Raw genomic sequence first — 17,449 nt, 5'->3', positions numbered from 1 at the left:
TCACAGGGTCTATTGCCCGTGTGATACGAAGTGACTTGTGCCAGGGTGGCTTTTGCAGACCTCAAGCATTGGACATACATTCAGAGCTCCGCTTAATGCTCCCAGCCAAGAAATCAATTGCTTCCAGGCCGGGGTGCAGGGACTGTGATGTGGCCGAAGGTACAAGAGGGCTCCTGGCCCGGCAGGCATTCGCTTTGACTCTGCGGTAAACTCTAATGCAGAAGTGGGTTAAAGGCTCTGAAAGGTCAGGACATTGACACCCCGTGACTGTATCACCCCCTGTGGCTCTCCCTGTCCCTTCTCTCAGTGTCCTCAGGGGGCTCCCTTAGCAAGAGCCCACATGGCCTTGTGGGAACAGATCCTACTTTTCTAGCTGTGCCAGGGTAGTCTGAGTGAGAAGGGAAGGTGACAAGGAGAGAGTCGCTTCTATAAACAGTCCACAGTGGAGAGAGCTTGTAAGTGCTGTCTCCAGAGGAGGGCCCCGCATCAGCTGTCATGGTGAGCAAAACCAGGGCTGTGAGAAGGCTCATCCCTGGGATGGGGCAGCGCTGAGATCCTGGCCTAGGAAGCTGTCTCTGTGTGCTTTCCTCAATGGCAGGACGGAGATAAGACAGGTGACACATTTATGTGACGTTTCCAACCATGAGCCCTGGATCCTCTTTTGTGTCCTGGGAAGTGTCTGCTTTTTAATGATCTCTCTGGACACCTGGGGAGCTATTTACAGGGAAAATACCTTTTATCCTCAAATTCTCCATGCACCATGAAGAAGCTGATGGCTTACTTTTCACAATTCCTGGATGGTAATTTATGTTCTTTTCTGAGTTAGGTAGGTAAATGTTTCTTTCTTTCTTTTTTTTTTTTTTTTTTTTAAGATTTTATTTATTTATTTGACAGAGAGACACAGTGAGAGAGGGAACACAAGCAGGGGGAGTGGAAGAGGGAGAAACAGGCTTCCCACGGAGCAGGGAGCCCGATGCGGGGCCTGATCCCAGGACCCTGGGATCATGACCTGAGCCGAAGGCAGACGCTTAACAACTGAGCCACCCAGGTGCCCCTAGGTAAATGTTTCTTAGAGGGAGAGAGAGGGAGGGAGATTGATGATAGATAGATGACAGATAGATAGATAGATAATGATAGATGATTTATAGATAGACAGATGATAGATAGATGATAGATAGATAGATAGATAGATGATAGATGATAGATATAAAAAATGGTTAATTTGGTTTTCTTATTTATAGTCAGGAATTATTCTATTAGAAGGAACACATTTTCTGCTTAAAAGGTAAATGAGTGTTTATACCTTACATATTCATAATAATAATAATGAACACATTTTGCTTTTCCTTTTGACCACAATTATAGCCTCTCAAATGTGGGACAGTCCTCTCAGTTCAATTTCCTAAGTGCAGCCGTCGAAAATAAGACTTCAGAGCTCACATCGATCACTCTGTTCCCCTCGAGGTGTAGTGTCCTTTTGTCTGCCTATGTTTTTCAGCATACTTCCTATTGGTATAAAAGTGTAAAAAGCATTTGGTAAATATTCTACACATAGTATAAACATATTCATCAAGTTCTGAGGAGCAGTTTTCAAAGTTTATCACTTGTTTGTTTCTAGAATAATTGAGCTGATATAAAAGGTACAGCTCAGAATGCACTGGAAACCATTTAAAGACAACTTTGCTGTCAAAAATCACAATTGCCTAGAAATATTTATGTCTCCCAACGTTAGTAATTGCTTTTTCAGGAACCATAGTCCAAATCAACCCTTTACTGACCTGACCTGACTTTCTCCCCAAGAAGACATGAAATGATCTATGGGTATCTGAATAGGGGGACTCAATGTCACTACTCATCAGGGAAATATAAATCAAAACCACAATGACATATGCAACCTGTTAGGATGGCTCTTATACCAAAGACAAGAGCTAATGAGTATTCATGAGGATGTGAACAAAGGGGAACACTTGTACACTGTTGGTACAACCATCGTGGAAAACAGGATGAAGTTCCTCAAAAAATGAAGAATGAAACTGCCTTATGATCTAGCAATTCCTCTTCTGGGTATGTATGTGAAGGAAATAAAAACAGGGTCTTGAAGAGATACCTGCAATCCCTTGATCACCGTGGCATTACTCACAATGGCCAAGAAACGGAGACAACCTAAGTATCTGTCAGCGGATGACTGGAGATATGTGTACTTCCACATGTGTGCATACTACGTGGAGCACTTCGGTAGCAGCCTAGGGAACTCAGCGGGACTTCCCACTTCAGAGCTCACATCGATCACTCTGTTCCCCTCGAGGTGTAGTGTTCTCTCATCGAGGGGGAGTCAAAACCACCCTCCAGTGCAGTATTTGACAGTGGAGCATTGTGGTAACTGTCTGGGGGCAGGGCACCTTTCTGTCCCCAAAAGTACTCCAGTACGTGTGGCGTTACATCATCACAAGGGCAATATGATGTCATGGGATGGCCTTTCCATTGAGTTCAGCTGGGAACATTTTAAATGAAATTGCATAAGCCTTATAAAATATCAATATCTTGATCAATTAATATTTTAACACAGGCTGTATTATCTATTCCCGAGTCCTTTCCTTGCTCCCATTTTATTCTTGTTTACCTGAATAACTGGTAATATTCTTCTTGTTTTCACTCCGATTTCTCATTGTAGGAATGGTTCAAACAGGGCTGTGAAAATTATCAGAGAGCTAGTATCGTTGGTAGATCCAGCTTAGAACGCCTGACTCCCGAGTACTGTGCAACTGATAGGAAGATGGGCCTTCAGTCCCTTTATGTTTTGCAAATTCAGATTGATTTCACCTTGGGGTTCAGACTGAGGCTGGATGCTTGCTTCCTAGACTGTCTTGAAAGCATAAGCAGTACTAGAGTTGTATGAGTTACATTATTAACCCAGCTTCATGTTGTTGTTGGTTATGTTCCTTACTTATGGTTTATGCTCCTGTCAGCCCCAGGTATGATTAATCATTAACCCTGTGTTTTCCACTCTCTACTCCTTGTTTGCACATTGATCATAGAACCCTGATGGAGACCAGATGGTAACACCTGTCTCGAAATTAACCGACGCACGCCAGCATAGCAGATCCTGGATGGCACCGCAGTGTTTGGAAGAATACATACCTTTGGGTTGTGTCAAGGCTCCCCCCACCCAAGGCTTCAAGAGGCCCATTAGCCTCCGCTCATGTATTCCTCTCCTTCCCCAGTCACTAGATATATACAGTTCCCAGATCCAACAGAGCAAGGCAGCTTTGGGAACACAGAGCAAGGCGCATCATGTGCATGGACAGGTTTGAGTGTGGAACAAGATTCGGGGACTGGCCTACTGCAAGGAAGCTGTGCTTGCCTGGCGGGCTAGGAGATGGCTGGACTCCAAGAGTGGAGGGCTAGCCTAGAGCCTGAGGCTGTAACCTCTTTGTGCTAATTCTCCCTCTGCCTTGCCTTGAGAATGGGCTCTGCTGTGTAGGATCTTCCCCTTTTAAGGAGATGGTGATAATCCCAGGCAGTGCTAATTGCCCTGAAAAGGGTGTCACAGGGGCCCTGGTTAGTAGAGGAAGCGCAGAAAAGGAGGTGGGCTGACTGGCTGTCAGACCCACGTCTTGGCTCCCTCCTTCCCACCCTCCCTCCCCTCTCTTGCCTTCCTTATCCATGAAGCTTTTCTGAGGCTGCAGCTATGCTTGACCCGGAGCACAGCCCGTGTGGGGCCGTGTCTACCGGCCGAGGACTCAGAGAGCGGTGCGGGAGACGAACAGTGCCCAGATGCGTGACAGGACGTGTTGCCACAGCCACGGTGCATCTGTGTCGGGGGGATGAAGGGGTGCTCGAGGAAGAGCTGTCATCTGCGAGGGGCCATGTGCTGTTTACTCTGAAATCATCAGAGAGAATTTAGGGTTGAATAGGCCCCAGCACAAGTGTTTACTCATGGTGTCTAAGTCACAGACCTTGAAATAAGGCTTAGGGAAGCGAGACAGTCTCGTTCATGAAAATATTTATTAAACAATGAAAACATTCATCGAATGCTTCACTTGATAGGAGATGAAACAGATCTATTCCCTACAACACAGAAAATGAGAGGCTGCCCAAGTCCCGGCCTTCCCACGGAGGACCATGCTGGCTCAGGCTGCGCAGGGACGCCAAGGCTCTGCCGGTGTGGAACTGTGGGTTCGGTCAGCAGTCTGGTTCGGTCAACTAGGGTCTGGTCAGCAGTCTCCCCCTTCCCTGAGGAGGCTTTGGAAGAGCAAGCACGGAAGAAGGAAGAGGACACTCAGCATGCGTTGTGCACTCAGTCCATTGGAGCGCGCGGCGACAAAATCTTCCAGGTCTGAAAAAATAATCCAGGTAAGAACGGGGTCAGCCCATACTGAGCTTCAGTGTTGACTCTCCCTGCTGGAAGGAAACAGGCTGCCCACAGGAAAGGCCCTGTTGGCAGTCATTTCTTGGATACAAACTCACAGGCTCCTGCTTTAGTCAGCTCTGGGAATGAGGTTAGACCAAGTCAGCGCTGCCCATGGGGGTACGCAAATTGGGGCTGTGAGTACCATACGGTGTCCCTCTCGGGAGGCCCACGGTCACCCACTGAGCTCAGAGAGACAATATTAGAACTTCCACTATACATTTACAGAAAATGTAAAACTAAGCCTTACAATATTTACTGTACTTCTTAGAATCGACTGAATCAATTGTTCTACAGCCATTAACTGACCTCCTACCAAAAAGGAAATTCTGTCTCCAGTGGATGACTTACTGTGACCTAGGATTCGTATCACATCCTTATCAAAAGGCCATTTTCAGACTTGGTCAGACACAGCACAGATTTTTATCATGTGTATTAGTCCTGTGCAAATGTGAGAAAGAAGATGTAAGTAAAATCAAGTTTGCACCTGCTCTGCATGACCACTGTCTCACACCACTGAATGGGGAACATACTCAAGTGTTTTTACTGGAGGGGAGTGGGAAATTAAAAAGAAAAAAGTTTGAAGACCACCCTGAATGAGGAGAATGTCATATTTCAATGTGGGGTCCAGAAGCAGCATTCCTAAAACTCTCCAATTTGCAGATACCTCTGGGAGCCAGACGGCTTCCTCTCCTGCCATGACACCCAGAGAATCTTACCCATTACAATGGCACCTAGCGTGGGAGACTGTCCCCAGAGGGCAGGACAAAGGGTCTCTGTCTCTCCCACACAGCATGTTGTTGCTGGCTGGGGCCACGACCCTGGAGGGCCATGTCACCCATAGGCCGAATAGGCTGGTTCTGGCCCTATGATGGTTGTTTCCTTGTTTGGGTTGGTTGGTGTCAGAAATACCATTTTTAAAACTGAGTTGGAAGCATGAGGTGAGGCTTGACCTGACCCCAACCTGACATTCACATTCCCTGTTTACCCCTGAAGGCACTTGAATTTGCTACTTCACCGTGTCAGTACTTAAGACTCTAAATTTTGGAACACGAAACTGGTTCTTGAAGCTAATGAAATACTTAAGTTTTGGGGGCTACGTAGGGGAAGAACCACCCCTTGGTATAATGAGTTTTTGGTCTGGCTCAACACTAAGCTTCCTGTTTGCTGGAAGCCTGTTTTTTTGTTGTTGTTGTTGTTTTTTAACCATAATTAACTTAATGCCCCTCAATTAGTGGATATTGTTCACAAACTAAAAAACACATTTCAGTAAACTTGCATATAAATGCTAGATTATAAAATAATTTTTGAAACCTCACTATATTGACTTGAACACTGTTAATGGGGATGAGAATAAAATAATAATTTATTTTGTGCATCATATATAACAGGTGAAGTCCTTTTCATCTTAACAAATCCATGGGGTAAATATTCAGCTCTAATTTTGTAGTTGAAGAGACTGAAACACAAGCAAATTATTCAACCTTTCATAAAGATCGTAAGCATTATAACAAGTTATTTTTGGGGAGTTGAACAAGTATTTTGGAGGGATTTTCCAATGCTTTTTCTATTATGCTACACTGTCTCTTTAAATGCAAAATTAACAAATGTAAATGAAGAAAATAGTAGAGGTAATGAGAGTTGCCTGCCTCAAGCATATCGTTTTTAGAATACTCAAAATGGTTTCTTTTGAATGCAATCTAATAACAGGTAAGGGCTTATATGGTGTTTCTTCTTTGGAGCTGTATTTGGAACTAACTGGTCAAAGACCATCCATTCAATATTTATTGAGAATATTATTCACAAAACACTATTTACATCATGTAACAGGAAAATGACAAAATAGCTCACAGCAACAAACACGATTATTTCACTTTCAGTTTATCCTTCAACATCTACGTGAGAAGGTGGAGGGCAAGTTGAGAAACTAATAGTGTTCTTCTGAATCAGAATGGAAAACCATGCTCTTGAAAAGACATTCTATTTGGCACTAAGAAAGCCTGTCATTCTTGGACCCACAGAGCATCAGGGCAAGAAGGACCCTAGGAGGTCCTATGTCCTTCAGGTCCCTGGAGGTGCTGGAGGGTCATGATTTTGTAGTATGATGTTATCTACTGGCGACTCACCCATTCAGATGTATCCTTGATTCACATCTCTTTCATCATATTAGGAACATAATTTTCCATTCTATCTTCCATATGTTCTTCAAAATCCTCATAACATCCCAGTAAAGGATTTAAAACACCTATAGATTTAGAATATGGCTATATTTTCAATATTCAAAATAACACTATCAAAAATATCTTTAGTTTATATTGATAATTATTCCTATAGGAAGAGTACAGAAATGGCACAGTAGTTAAGATTCACATCCTGAACGCTTATGCACCGTTGGTGGGAATGTAAACTGGTGCAGCCACTACGGAAACGGGTATGGGGGTTTTCAAAAAATTAATAATAGAACTCCATATGATCCAGCAATTCCCTCTCTGGGCATCTATCCAAAGGAAACAAACACACTAACTCAAAAATATATATGCACCTTTGTGTTCACTGCATATTTTTTACAATAGCCAAAACATGGAAGCAACCTAAGTGAACACTGATGGATGAATGGACAAAGAACATATATGATATAAATGTGTAAATATGATATAAATAAAATGAATGTGACATAAATGTGGATAAAAGAAAATATATGATAGATAACACAAACGCACACAATGGAGTATTTGTCAGCCACATAAAAGAAGGAAATCTTGCCATTTGTGACAACACGGATGGACCTTGAGGGTGTTCTGCTAAATTAAATAAATGGAACAGAGAAAGACAAATACCATAAACTCTCACATGTGGAATCTTAAATAAAAACAACACAGCTCATAGATACAAGAAGTTTGGTGACTGCCAAAGGTGAGGGCTGGGAGGTGGGCAAAGTGAGTGACGACCAAAGATCAAAAGGTACAAATTTGCAGTTTTAAAATAAATAAATCACGGGGATGTAATGTACAGCATGTTGACTAAAGTTAATAAATCTACATTTGAAAGTTATTAAGAGGGTAGATCTTAAAAATTCTCATCACAAGAAAGAAAACCATAACTATGGGAGGCGATGGATGTTAACTAGACTTAGTGTGGTGATCATTTCACAACATACAGAAATAGCGAATCATTATGTTGTACACCTGAAACTAATATACTCTTAACTGCAAATTATATCACAATTTAAAAAAGTGTTTGACATACTTTAGGGATGTCCTTATGTAGTCCATAAAGGGTAGCCATTTTATTCATAGAGTAATATTCTTACTATTCATAGAATAATAATTACATCAATATGCTATGGTATGTTTTTTTGCACTATTTTTAAATAATTAAATGTTATAAAATGTATTTTTTCTAAATTGACAATTAGCCTTTTGTGATTATCTCTTAAGAAAGAAATATCAGATCATGTTTATTAGCTGTAGGAATTAACTCCTCGAAGCCTCGGCTTCCTCAAATATAAAAAGTACAATAATACCTATTTCATGGACTTAAGAGAATCAAACGGGATAAAGTGGAGACAGTGCCTGAACTATGCTAAGAGCCATCATCATTCTCATCACCATCCCTCCTGTCATCATAACCTCCGTCAGCAAGCCAGCACGGTCATCCGCCCTGAGGGAGGAAGGTCCAACAGTACAAAAGTGCTCCTGTCCTTTCGGCACCTGACAAATTACTGTGAAACATGGCTATTTTGTTTAACTGTGATGAGCAGAAGTCACATGGAGGAGCCACTGCCCCAGTCCTTGGCAGACAGCATTCCCAGCCTTGGAGGTCTCCAAGGATAGAAAACAGTAAGCAGAGGGTCTGGAATCTGGTCCCTGCCCTGTTGCTTCTGAACCCAAGCTGGCCTTGCATAGGAGACTGCAAATGCCCGCAGCTAGCCCCGTCCCCACACTCCTGCTGGGAGCGCCAAGGGCATGTAGGAAATGACTTCACCTGTAGGACCACACAGGTGCCACTTGCCATTCCGATGCCTGTTCCCTAACTTGTGTCCTTCTTTCTCTGGGCCACAAAAGGAGCAGCCAGCGAATCAGGGGCATAAGCCCGGCAAATGGAAGGGGGGGGCGGGGGGCTTTGGGAAACCCGGTGGGCAGGAGAGAGGGAGGACAACCCGCAACATCGTGCAATGCTGTACCATCACCTCTCTCTCCCTACTGGCACTGGCCACACCATGCACAGCTGGATGAGAAGGGAGGGGCAGGAAGGGGGCTTGATGGGCTGTACCTTCATTCAGCATCTCTTGACAGCTCATCCTCCCCAAGGTTGCAGCACAGGGAGGGAGGGGCAGGAAGGTGGGCTGGAAGCTGAGCAGTCATTAAGTGCGCTCCTCCACTACTGGGCCCACCAGGAAGGCAGGGGCAGGACGCTGGTTTGGAGGGTCCACCCCCAGTGGTGCTGCCCCTCCCCTGCAGTCCTGACAGTGGACAAAGGGGTGGGGAGTGCTGTTGAAGGGCTGTGGTATCAGGAAGTAAATCCCCTTCAACCGTGGGATTTGGCCAGAGTCGAAGAAGGTGGACGGAGGAACAGAAAAGGGGGTCTGGGAGCTTTGACTGCTCACTGCACAGCCAAGGCCCTCAGGGCTGATGAAGAGGCTGAAGGGGTGTGCCTTCATTCACTGTGCTTCTCACTGGAGTCCAGGCAGAGCATGCCGAAGACGGGAGAGGGTGCAGGATGTGGGATGGAAATGCTGTGCCTCCTTTTCCTAAGTCTGTTTTCTGACCCAGGAAATTCATGTTCCTGAGTTTAACAAGGGAAACATGTGCCTTGAGTTTGCTCCCTGCTCAGAATTCTCACAAATGAGTGTTCACCCCATGTGTTCTCCACACCCTCCTGGCTTTTCATATGCCTGGCAGGTCTGAGGGTGGTTACAAGGTGCCTTCCTTCTCTGGGAGCACTGCCTGGTTGGCTCTAAAGGGCGGCGCCTGGCCATCCACGCCTGTCCCTGTCCTGCTCCGCTGCCCTCCTCATTTCAAAGTTAAGGAGACGGTGTTGGCGTGGTGTAGGGCAGTCACTGGAGATTGAGTGGGCAACCTCTCTGCCAGGCTTGGCTCTGCTTACCAGCTGCTGTGCTCCCCAAAGTCTGCGCACTCAAAGGACACTGTTTGGAAAACACATTTAAACCCAGCAATCGGGGCAGAGTAAACTTAGGAATCACTTTAAATAATAATGATAATATGCTATGTGATTCACAACCAATGTGACTTTCCTAAGTGATCAATCAACCCAGTTTCTCGTTTCTGTGTCGCCTGGCACAGCTACCGCTCTGCGGATTGGAGGGTACCAAGGAGCAATGCCCTGCGAGCGGGGACTGTGTGCATAGGACGCGATCCTCTTACCGCAGCTGCCCGGCGTCTGCTGGGGGAGACAGTGCAGAGCTGCGAACACACACCGGCAAAGGCGGCAGCGGTGGAAGGTCCAGGCTCCGTGCATCAGGGCGCCGCATTCCCTGAGTGGACAGGGAGGCAGCATCAGCGGGGTCGGCGCGCATGCGCTATCCACGCCCACGCCCCTCCACGCCCCGCCCTTCGTGTCCGCTCCCCTCTACGCCCCGCCCCGCCCGGCCCCCCGCCCTTCGTGTCCGCGCCCCTCCACGCCCCTCCACACCCCGCGCGTGTTCAGCGCCTGCGCCCATCCACTCCCCACTCCCCTCCCCCAACCCCTACCGCGGCGCCCTCCGCCCGCGCCCGCTCCCCTCCGCAAGGTCAAGCCCCGGTTCTCCCCCCGCCCAACTCTCAGCCGGCTCCCGCAGGCACACACCTCTGCCTCTGGTCGTGCTCGCAGTAACGGCCGGTGAAGTGGGCGGGGCATACGCAGAAGCTGCCCAGGACGCAGGTGCCGCCATTCCTGCAGCAGCGCAGCGGAGGGGGCGCGCCTGTTGGGGGGACACCTGGGTGTTGGCGTCCGCTGCCCCCTGGCCCTTCGCAGTGACTCCCCCAGAGAGCGCCTCATGAGCCTCCCCGGAGAGGCAGTAAACTTTACCTCCATGCCCATGTGTGTTTGCTCAGGTAAACCCTGCTTGTTAATTTAAGGATTCAAAACTAACTGCCAGGGGTCCTGGAGGGTCAGGAACCGGCTCAAGGACCCAAGGAGAAACCCTGGCCCCAGCAAGTAGCATTTTCTCTCTTCCTTCCTTTCATATGTTAAAGTCAGGCTGTGACTTGCCTGGACAGTGATTAAAACCAGGCCTTCAGGGCGGGGACCACCCACAGGTTTTGATGACTACAGAAAACCCTCCCAACCCCTTGTCCCCCCCAGAGGGACATCATCCCCCCCCCCCCGCGAGAGACGTGGGGTCTGGAGCCAGAGAGTCTGCAATAAGCCAAACAAGGGTGCGCTTTTCACTTGGAGTGGGATAGTTGTTTTGAATATGTTTATCACACTCCTCTAGACCTGTGCAAATGCAACATTGTACCAATGAAAGGGCACAACTTGTTTTCACAGCAAAGGAGCACGTCACTCGGACATATTTTTCGCTTTATAGGATATCATCATGTGAAGATGATAAAATGAACTCTCTTGGGGTTTTCATTTTATTCTTAATGTATTCCAGGTTGTTCTCAGATCCTAAACTGGGAGACCAGTGATGGAGATGACCACAAAGCTATTTGGGGGACAAGGCGACTTACCACCTTGGAAAGCCCTGAGGTAGGGACTTGAATCCTGGGGCCGCCAGCCATCCATGCTTCCATTCCCCTCCCCAGAGTTATTCAGGGTCCAGTTGAGTGTTTTCTGCTGGAGCTTCTGGGCTGGAGCATTGATTTCTTCTCTGTTACCCTTATGTTTCTCTCCTTGATAACCTTTTGAAAACATTGAAAGTATGAGACTGATGATGACTAAACAATAAATATACAATAAAAAGGGAGTATAAATAAAATGTTTCTTACTGTTGTCTCCCAAGTGGATGATGTGTAATGCCAAACTGACAAAAAACAGAAGCCTAGAATGTTTAAAGAAAATTATTGAAGTTTAAAATATTAAAAGTAGAAATGTACATATGCTTAAAATGTAAAGCAATCATATATAAACGTAAGTATATTCAATATGTAATGTATAATAAATATTATGCCATCATTTTGTAACTTGTAGATGTAACTTAATTAATGTTGTCGTGACTTAGATTTTGAGACCAAGGAAGTGTGCATGTCCCTTAATGAGAAGGAACATTTGTGCATGCACTGCAGTTTATTCTGGAGGCTTTTGGATGCCGCTCTTGGCCCTGAGATCTGGATGATGTGTGTCCTTACCTAACAGGGTGTCTCCGGGTCATTTCCCACTGACAGGTCTGGTGTAAGCGTCTCTTTCTCTCTTCAGTACATTGAAGATCAATTTCCAAGGAAGTGTAGATCTGTTTCCAAGGAAGTCGAGTCTTACCGGGTTTTGTATTTGAAGGGATCTTTACTCCAGGTCGTAGAATAACTGCGTTAGGACATAAGACGGATAAGAAAAGAAGAAACAGATCTTTCCTCTTCTTCTCTAGGCCGTGAGAAACAGCAGTGAGATCTCTGCGTTCTGCTGTGGAAGCCCATTAGGCAGTGAGCTGCTGTGACAGGCAGGGCCCATGCTGAGCCTCCAGGACTGTCCCCTCAGTGAGACCTGGTGGGGGTGGGGTGAAGGCTGGAGACTTGGGCTGATTCTCCCCTCAGTGGTGTTAACAGGGCTGACAGCAACAGGAGTAGTCAATCCCTGATGTCAGCATTGGTGGCTAAGGCAACAAGCCTTTCCCTCACCGAAAAAACAAAACAAAACACAAAAAACAATTAAAATCTCAACAAGAAAAGTTTTCACAGGAAAATGGAAATTTTATACTGCATACCCTTGTATGGTGGTGAGGGCCCAGCTAGAGAAGGGAGCCCTTGGGTGGGACATGGGTCCCAAAAGTCTTGACTGGGGAGCATGAATATAAAGGGAGACATTTCCCCACGAATGATTTCTGAGGATGTATCGATCCTTCCACAGACTGAGCCTTTTCTCTCTGCCCAGCACGGTGGTGACTGTGTCATATACATTACCCATTTAATACAGCATGCCTCTGGGGCAGTGTTTTTATTATCCTCCATGTAAAAGGAGAGGCAACGGAGGCTTAGTTTAAGTCCCTGTGGCAGTTAGATCTTCAAACAATAGGTAATTTTATGAGAAGAAGCCTACAGGGTGCTCAGTGTGTGAAGACCACGGAGTTGGGAGGGCACTCCCCCAGTCATTGTCTGATGTTAAGCTCTGGATCCAAGAAGGGAGTGATTGCCAAAATAAGGCCTTGGGACCCTTTTATCATCACTGAAGAGGATGCTTTGCAACTCTGGGGCAAATTGTCCTGTGATTTTAATATAAAAACAGCTTTCTAGAAATAGTCTGCTTCCTCCAAAGATGAAATAGTCTTTGATACTGATTTAATTTTCATAATCTTTAAATGTGAGGTTTATTCCAGAGGCTAATAAATACAGCAATAGAGCCAAGGGAATTGGTGAGCCTGGCTCCCGTGGGCCTCCCAAGGACTAGTTCTGTGAGCTGCCAGGACCCCGGGGGGACCAGGAGACCTGGCTGGGCAAACTCTCTGGAGGAGGACCCCTCACACCTTCGGGCAAGCATCTGTGATTGCAGGCATGACAAATACCTTTGAACTTAATGCTTATTACTTGTTCACTGCATAGTTTAGTTATATATAAAATTATATGATTCTAAATCAAGAGAAACTCTTTTGAGCAAAATGGGTTGTACGCTAAAATAAAACCATGTATAATCTAAAGGGCTATATTTCTTTGAATAAGAAGTTTTAAAACTTCAGTTTACATGATAATATCGAACAAATTCAAACCATTCTTATGACATTAACGTTCTAAGAGTAGTATCCAAAGTTGTATTTCCTCCCATACTGCCTTTCATTATATTTTGTTTGTGGTCGCTTTTGAATATACCAAGAAGCAGGATAATGATTCACTGAACTGGGGTTCAGAGATTAAGTATCAACCTTTGCCAATCTCATTTATTCAGCACCCACCCCCCCTTTTTTTTTCTGGAGTCTTTGAAACCAAATCTCAGAAATCATGATAACTTCTGTGTCAAATAAGGTTCTGAAAATATACACTTTACAAGGAACCTGTAGGAAAAGCAAAGGAAATGTCTTGCCAGCAAGACAAGATTGAGAAGCCAGAAAGAGGGATGGAAAGTCCTGTCTCTGGCTGTTTGCCTAAGGCAGCTCCAGGAAGGGAAAGGGCTGTCACGTGCTCTCATTTACCCACAGGTATTGTAAAAGAGTGCTTTGCATTTCAGGGCAGAGAAGCACAGGTTCCCTTGGTGAGCAAGGCCCAGCTGGAAGCAGCTGCCTGAGAAGGGCTGGAAGCCTGGTGAGGGGCAGCGGATCCCTGGCTCTGGGGAAGGTTCTTTCTTGTTATCAGCTGTAAACAGATAAGATGGGAGCCAACCCACCCACCAGACCTCCAGTGGAGCTTCTGACTCCCTTTGAGCTGACACAACGTGTGTGGGAAAGTGGGACACCCTGTCCCAGGACTGAATACCACCCCACCTCTGTGTCCTCAGTACTTCAAACAAGCTCTGGGGGAAATGTTCTGCAACAAATCAGGTGTAAAGGAATTCTCTGAGAGTGCGAAAGCAGTAGTTTTCGATGTGTACTGCCTGTTGGGGTCTGAGGGGAAGCTCTGAATCCCTCCTAAAGCCACACCTCAAGGCCTCCTGCTCAGAATCCCTGGGCAGAGCCCAGCATCAGGATTGTTTACCCTGCTCAGGGGACTCCAGTATTTAGCCAGGACTGTGATTCTGCGGTCTGTGTTCTCGGTGGCTCTGTGCCCCCAGTGCTGGGAGTGCTCCTTTCTTGTCCTTGCATTCCTACCTTGTGGCCCAGGGCCTGATGTATGGTACCACACAATCTGGTGGTGTTCCTATGAATAAAGGAATAAATGGATTATCACACCTACACCCATTTCTCAGTGAGGAAATTGAGACGTGCGAAGTTAAGAAACTGGCCTGGGGATATGTGACTATTGGCTGTGTGGAGGCTTGAACCCAGGCTCATCTGATCTACACTCTGGTTTGATTCAAGTTGCTTTATTTTATTGTTTAATGTGGACCAGGCATACTATTCTCACTGAGTCACACAGATTGTTCTATTTTATTGGCATCCGTTCTTATGACATAGACATTAATGTCTCCATTTTGTAGGTGAGAAAAGTGAGGTTTCAAGAGTTGAGGGCTTGGACAGTGTGCCTCACAGCCTTGGCCCAGGCGGTGAAAGCTGAGCTACCCCTCGCAACCATGACAGTGTGCTGCGGACCCCTGCTGGGGGCTCAGGGCTTCTGCGTGGGCACAGTGGAAAAGACTGGATGGAGAGTCACTGCCCCAGTTCTGCAGGTAAGGCAGGGCTTTCTAGAGCAGGAAGTATTGATTTACCCCCACGGGGCAGTTACAGGGCAGTTACAGGACGTGGGCTCTGGGGGGCAGTGTTGAGAGCACTGCCTGCTAGAGGGAGGGAGGTCTTGTGGGAATGACAAGCAGGACCACCAGGGTCCTTAGGAGGGGTGGAAGGGCAGGAGGAGGAGCCGTGGGTGGAGCCAGGTGATGCAGGAGGAACTACAGCATAGAAAGGCCAGACCCTGGGGAAGCTCTTGGATGCTTACGCAGGAAGTCATGAAGACCCCGATAGGGATCAAGTGGGGATTAAGAGAAAAGAATAAACTCTAAACAGATTTAACGACCAGTATCATTTTTCTCTAATTTTGGAAGATGTAATGTATTCTGATGTTAGGGTTAGGGTGGCCGGTGCCGCGGGCGGCAAAGAATTGCACAAAGAGGGGCACCTGGGTGGCTCAGTCATTAAGTGTCTGCCTTCGGCTCAGGTCATGATCCCAGGGTCCTGGGATCGAGCCCCGCTTCGGGCTCCCTGCTCAGCGGGAAGCCTGCTTCCCCCTCTCCCACTCCCCCTGCTTGTGTTCCTGCTCTCACTATCTCACTCTCTGCCAAATAAAAATTAAAATATTTTTAAAAAAATTAAAAAAAATAAATAAAAATAAATTTAAAAAAAAGAATTGCACAAAGAGTAGAGCCACAAGCAGGACAGAGTGGGTTCACTCTCCAAGGGAAGAGAGGGGCCAGACACCAAGAGACATGTGAGCCCCGAGTTTCTGTCAGGCTGGGCCTTTTGAGGGGTGTTGAAGGATGTGAGAGGGTTGCAGCCGCGCCCATGGGGGTGAGGGGAGGGGCTGATTCTTGGCCAGGTAGAGCAGCAGGTGACAGGTTTTCGAGGTGCTCTGACCCGGATGTGGGGTATGGTCAGGCTAGAGAAGAATGTGTTTTGTAGTTGGGGTCTCCTTTCAGCATGTAGGGCACTGTGACCTAGAAGAACAGACAGGGCCAACTGCAGACACTTGTGAGGGTCACCGATTATCAACACAGTGAAAAGACAACATACTGAATGGGAGAAAATATTTGCAAACTGCCTAACTGATAAAGGCTTAATATCCAAATTATTAGAGACTCATACAACTCAATAACACAAAAACAAATAGAAGTTACAAAATTGGCAGAGTTCAGAATAGACATTTTTCCAAAGAAAACACACAGATGGCGAACAAATACATAAAGAGAGGTTCAACACCATGTGTCACCAGGGAAATGCAAATCAAAACCCAAAGAGATGGCACTTGACACCCGTCAGAAATGCTAGTAGTAAAAAGACCAGAAATAACACGGGTCGACCAAAATGTGGAGGAAAGCTCTGTTGTTGGGATTGTCCATGGGTGCAGCCACTATGGAAAACGGTATCAAGTTTTCCCAAAAAATTCAATGTGAGGGGCTCCTGGCTGGCTCAGTCAGAAGAGTGTGTGACTCTTGATTGCGGGTCGTGAGTTCAAGACTCACCTTGGGGATACAGATTACTTCAGGGAAACTAATTTCAAAATAGGATAACCATATCATCCAACAATTCCCCTCCTAGGTGTTAAAATCAAGGAAACTGAAATCGCTAACTCATAAAGATACGTGTGCACCTGCATTCATTGCCACATAATTCATAACAGCCAAGGGGACATACTAAGTGAAATAAATCAGAAAGAGAAAGACAAATACCACGAGTTCACATATATGTGGAATCTAAAGCAAACCAGAAAACAAAAAACACAGTAACTCGAACTCATAGATACAGAGAACATATACATGATTTGCCAAGGTGAGGGGCAAGAAGTGGATAAAATAGGTAAGAAGGTAGAAAGTAATAAAAAAAGAGAATATTAGGGCACCTGGTTGGCTCAGTCAGTTGGGCGGCTGCCTTCAGGTCAGGTCATGACCTCAGGGTGCTGGGATGGAGCCCCACATCGGGCTCAGCAGGGAGTCTGTTTCTGCCTCTCCCTCTGCCCCTCTCGCCCCTGCCTCTATGTGTGCTCCCGCTCTTTCTCTCAAAGAAATAGATAAAATTTTTAAGAAGGAAAGTGTATATCAAGAGGGAAATTGGAGAGCATATAGGACATCAATATATTACCTTCTAGCTTCCTATAGTTCAAGTACCTTAGTGAATTTATTCTATTCCATTCAATTCTTCTGACCTACCAGAATTCCTCATTATGATGTGGTTGGATTTTTTGAGATGAGTTGTCTATTTCTGTAACTATTTCAGATCAATAAGTACAGAGTATTTACCTTCCTAGGTGTGTGAGTCTTTGGATATTTTTATAGCCTTTTGAAGTATAATTATGTAACCAAAACTTCCATAGATCTAAGTGTATAATTTCAAGACTCTTGATATATATACATACCAGTAAAACAATCACTGTAATGAAGGTGATGTACATGTATCCATCACCCTAAAATGATTTTCCCCCTTGTTTTATAGTCCACGATTAGCTTGATGTGTAATTTCTGTTGGTCCCTACAGAGTCACTCTTTCCTCAGGGAGAAGTTTTTCTATAGGATGAAAGAATTGCTTGACTTCATTGCTCTGTATTGATAGGAGCTCATAATAGAAGTTGATCTAAAGATAAATTTTGTGGGCGA

The 17,449-nt window shown here is 45.8% G+C and overlaps 1 protein-coding gene and 1 long non-coding RNA gene across 2 annotated transcripts in view; one reads left to right on the top strand and one right to left on the bottom strand.

The window, feature by feature from the left end:
- Nucleotides 1-3,986: 3,986 nt before the first annotated feature.
- On the bottom strand, nucleotides 3,987-10,070 carry LOC144381600 (uncharacterized). The gene is made up of 2 exons (XR_013447058.1): nucleotides 9,793-10,070; nucleotides 3,987-4,336 (listed from the first exon to the last, which is right to left on the bottom strand). It is a non-coding gene; the product is annotated as an uncharacterized LOC144381600 (long non-coding RNA).
- Nucleotide 10,071: 1 nt separating this feature from the next.
- The window catches only part of LOC118538276 (uncharacterized), a 33,597-nt gene continuing 26,219 nt past the window's right edge, over nucleotides 10,072-17,449 (top strand). Inside the window, exons 1-3 of the mRNA XM_078070626.1 lie at nucleotides 10,072-10,461; nucleotides 11,007-11,101; nucleotides 14,627-14,815. The gene's annotated coding sequence lies outside the window, so the exon portion shown is untranslated. The remainder of the gene's footprint in view (nucleotides 10,462-11,006; nucleotides 11,102-14,626; nucleotides 14,816-17,449) is intronic.

Source organism: Halichoerus grypus, chromosome 4 (assembly GCF_964656455.1).
Source record: "Halichoerus grypus chromosome 4, mHalGry1.hap1.1, whole genome shotgun sequence".
NCBI classification, from domain to species: domain Eukaryota; kingdom Metazoa; phylum Chordata; class Mammalia; order Carnivora; family Phocidae; genus Halichoerus; species Halichoerus grypus.
Note: the sequence above shows the minus strand (reverse complement) of the source record. Positions and strands in the feature narration are given on the sequence as shown.